The sequence below is a fragment of the Dermacentor variabilis genome, chromosome 1, assembly GCF_050947875.1.
Source record: "Dermacentor variabilis isolate Ectoservices chromosome 1, ASM5094787v1, whole genome shotgun sequence".
NCBI lineage: Eukaryota > Metazoa > Arthropoda > Arachnida > Ixodida > Ixodidae > Dermacentor > Dermacentor variabilis.
Genome location: NC_134568.1, coordinates 20,571,848 through 20,576,510, shown reverse-complemented (window position 1 = coordinate 20,576,510; position 4,663 = coordinate 20,571,848). Strand labels below are relative to the sequence as shown.

At 43.3% G+C, this 4,663-nt stretch overlaps 1 non-coding gene across 1 annotated transcript; it reads left to right on the top strand.

Moving 5' to 3' along the window:
• Nucleotides 1–4,378: 4,378 nt before the first annotated feature.
• TRNAS-AGA (transfer RNA serine (anticodon AGA)) lies at nucleotides 4,379–4,460 on the top strand. The gene has a single exon. It is a non-coding gene; the product is annotated as a tRNA-Ser (tRNA).
• The last annotated feature ends 203 nt before the right edge of the window (nucleotides 4,461–4,663 follow it).

Genomic DNA, 4,663 nt, shown 5'->3' with positions numbered 1-4,663 from the left:
AAAAGCCAAGGTAGAGCGCTCCGAATTCATCGAGGGTGGTACCAACAAAAGAAGTGGAAATAAAGAGACAGCGGATGTTCACCACAAGAGTGCCGAAATGGACGCCATGGATTGCCGTGAACCAGAAGACAACAGTGCGCTGGGTAAGAGACCATGAGACGACGCCGGTGCAGAGACGAAGGACACCAGCAGCAGTGAACCGCCGAAGAAAGCGTTCACTGATCGCCGGCTGCGGCTCACCCCAAAGCCAAACGTTCTGGAGGGGGAGAAGAGGGCGGCTAAGCCGCCCACTTGACAAGACGACTAAGACACTGAGGGTGTACCCGAATATCGGGGCACAGACTGTTTGGTGAGCGCAATCCTTTTTTAAATATAAAGATGGCTTTTAGAATGAAGAGAGCGGTTCGTTTCGCCACTCTAAATGTGCGCGGGCTTTCGTCTAGAAGAGGCCAGTACCAATTAAGTAGGCTATTTGTGGAACATGATTTAGACGTAATCGCCGTGCAAGAAACAAAACTACAGAGGGAGGACGAAACTAATCGAATGTTTGCGCCTTTCCGCGCATCGTATAATGCTTGTGTGCCGCATTCCGATGGCTTATCGGCAGGGTTCACAATTTTTATAAAAAGATCCGTGGGCGCAGTTGAGACAAGCATAAGAAGCAGTGAGAGCGGACGCTTCGTGGTTTGATTTTTCGTTACTGAATTTTGAATGGCGCGTGATTTGCTTGTACGCCCCAAATCGTGACAACGAAAGAAAAGCATTCTTTGAAGAGATTGGTGTTTTCTTGATTGTAGTAGATATTTGATATTAATGGGTGACTTGAACTGTGTATGCGCGATTGAGGACCGCTCCAAACGTGTAAATTTGCGCGATCAAAGCGCACTGTTCTTGAGGGAATTCATTGCTGAGAATGGACTAGAAGATGTGGCCCTCTGCATGTCTAATGGCGGGGTATAGTTCACGCTTTTTCAGGGCCAAAATCACGCGCGTTTGGATATAGCCTACATCCCACTTGACCTTGAGATCTGTTGTGACGAATACGTTGTTATACCAGCGTCTTTTAGCGACCACTGTCTGGTAAAAATTTACGCTAGGGACAAAGGAAAGAATGCCAAATTTCAACTGGCACCTATGTAAATTAAATAATACCGTTATGAAAGATGATCTTTTTCTACACAAGTGAGTGAAGCGTTAACGATGCTGTATGAAGTTGGAAAAGACGACTGGGAAATGAGGTGGAAAACTCTTAAACAAGATATTAAATTGAGTGCTATAGAACGAACGACTAACCTTAATTTTGAGAAGAAACAAGAGAAGAAATTGCAGTCGCAACTGCAAGCGCTATTAAAGGAAGAGAGTGTGTAACCGGGCTCTTTAACTGAAGAACTCAAAAATAGCAAACACAAGCTGGAACTTTTAGATAAAGAAAAGTACAGAAGTGCTATTATTAGGTCAAGAACACAAAAGCTTTGGATGGGCGAAACACCGACCAAGCGGGCACTAAGTGATGAAAAGCAATATGCAGAAAGAAAAGAAGTTAAGGAAATAATGTACAATGGCAGACTGACGAAAGAAAAAAGTAAGATAATGAACGCGTTTGTTGAACACTATCGCGATTTGCTGGGAAAACGTATTCCGATGGCGATTGGATTTAGTGAAGATTTCCTTCCTTTAGTGCCCAAGTTTGACGACGAAACTAAAAAAAGTTTGAAGGCTCCTATTAGTATACAGCAGATTAAAAAATCTATTGATGACTTAAGCACTGGAAAGACACCTGGCCCAGATGGAATCGGAGAATAATTCTATAAAATGTTTAAAGAAGAGATAGTCAGCGCGCTGGTCGAAGTTATCGAAGAGGGGTATAAGAAGAAGCTACTACGGTCTTTCACTGAAGCGCCCGCTGTTTTAATCCCCAAAACTAATGATGACATCAAACCTCAGTCTGTGATGTCATATCGCCCCATTAGCCTCTTGAATACGGATTACAAAATTTTCATGAAGGTGTTGGCCAAGAGAATGCAGAATGTCATTCAAAACATTGTAGGACCGCACCAGACATGTGGCATAACAGGTCGTAGCATTACGACAAATGTACACGTAGTAAGAAGTGTCTTAGAGATTTGCGATGACTTCGGAGACCGAATAGCAATGATGCAATTAGACTTACAAAAAGCTTTTGATCGTGTCCCCCATGAAGTGTTGTTCAACATGCTAGAACATGTGCAAGTTGTAACTGTAATTCTTGATGGATTAAAGATGGTGTACTCGCCGAGTGTAACACGCCTTGTAGTTAATGGGATGCTCAGTGAAAAAAATTGACATACTCAGTTCTATCAGACAAGGATGCCCGGCCTCAGCCTTACTCTTTGCCATATACCTAGATCCTTTTTGTTTATCAATTATCCAAAATACTAACGTGCACGTATTTAGATTACAGGGTACTGAAGTAAAGATTCTTGCATATGCTGACGATGTGGCCGGACTCTGTCAATATTGGCAGAACATATGTGAAGTTGTTCACAGAGCCAAACAATTTTGTTCCATGACAGGTAGCATGAATAATGGGACAAAACTACTGCGTTTCGGTATGGTAATTGGGATATGAAGCCTGATGTATACGTAAATGTAAGATGGGAAACCCGCCCACTGAAGTTCCTTGGGGTGCCACTCGAGGTTTATCGTGACAACAACGAGTACTAGAAGGACGAACCAGAAACAATCAGGCAAAAAACAAACGCCTGGGGTGGGCGGGAGCTCTCTATTTTTGCACCATATTTTGGTATGTATGGTATGGTATGGTATTTTGCCAAAATATGGTATGTGTTTCAAGTCCTTTGTAAGTCGCGTATGAATGTGCAGAAATTTCACAGAATTTTCGCCATGTTTGTCTGGAAATCGACCTGGGAACGAACAAGTCGCTCAAATTTATTCTTACCAGTCCGAACGGTGGATTGGGTTTGTGTCACTTATTTATTAGGCAAGTTGTGTCTCGTTTTATTTTTCTCCGTGACCAAAGAAATGGCTTTTTGTGAACTGTAATAAAATTAAGACTCTGTTAGCACGTTCCAGAATTTGTTGTGTCATATAATAACAATATGTAGCTTTATGTGACTGGATTCTTGCGTGAAGTAGTGCATTCATTTCAATTTCTGAAAGTGCGTTTATCACTAGAGTACTTGTCCTCTGTAAAACGGAAAACACTTTACAAAGACCTTGTCCACTGTTTGTTGCCAACACCGATGTGCAGATCTTTAATAAATGTCGGACCCGGATAGGACGTGCTAAGAAGGGTTAAAAAGATGCATGTTAAAACGGGAACAGAAACTTTCTCCTTTAAACTTCACTCTGGGACGCTCCCCGTAAAGCAACGGTTAGCTGATAAGGGACTGTACGTTCCATTAAAAAAACATTAAAAAAGGACCTACCCATCACGATTTATGGCATTCGTTTTCTGAGTGCGGACAATGAAAACGGCGTCCCGTAGGACATGTTCGTGCTGATAGCACTTCACAGCATCTGGCAGACTAGAATGGCGGTCCGCAATGACGACCTTCATGCACGTCCTGTCAGGGAAAATTTAATTGTAAATATGGATTATATACGCGAACTGTATAAAGCGCAAGCATAGCCTTCTGACTGGCTACCGATCTTGGACGAATTGTGTAACTTGAAAAAAATTTAATGTGAACACACCGGATAAAGTCTTGATCCAAGTGTTTCCTTTTTATCATTCATGTTCCTCTGTTTCCACAACCCGTAAAGGAAAACAGGCAATAAAGAAAAAAAAGCAGTAGTCGCCGAGCGGTTAAGGCGATAGACTTGATATCTATAGGTGGCTCCCCGCCAAGATTCGAGTCCTGTCGACTGCGTTCATACCTTTTTAGCGAGCCTGTGTGGCTTCATGCGCATATTTGCAGAGGAAACAACTGTAGAATATCTAGTTTCCACGCTTTCCACGTCTCTTCGGGTAAAATTGAAAGGGGGGCACATGCCCGACCTCAACAGACCGAAGAAACAGACGAGCGTCTTGCAACTTAATTTGTACCGAATAATGGCCATTCAGAGCACCCTGTTGACAGTTGCAGTCGTGGCCGAGCGGTTATGACGATAGACTAGAAATCTATTGGGGTCTCTCCGCACAGGTTCCAGTCCTGTCGACTGTGTGCATACTTTTTTGGCAAGCCTGTGTGGCTTCATGCGCATTTTGGCAGAGGAAGCAACTATAGAATATCTAGTTTTCACGCTTTCCACGTCTCTTCGGGTAAAATTGAAAGGGGGGCACATGCCCGACCTCAACAAACCTAAGAAATAGACGGACGTCTTACAACTGAATTTCTACCGAATAATGGCCATTCGGAGCGCCCTGTTGCAAGTTGCAGTCGTGGCCGAGCGGTTAAGGCGATAGACTAGAAATCTATTGGGGTCTCCCCGCACAGGTTCAAATCCTGTCGACTGCGAGCATAAATTTTTTGCAAGCCTGTGTGGCTTCATGAGCATTTTTGTAGGGGAAGCAACTGTAGAATAATTAGTTACCACACTTTCCATGCCTCTTCCCGTAAAATTAAAGCGCGGGCACCATGCCCGACCTCAAAAAACCTAAGAAACAGACTGACGTCTTGCAACTGAATATGTACTGAGTAATGGCCATTTGGAGCACCTT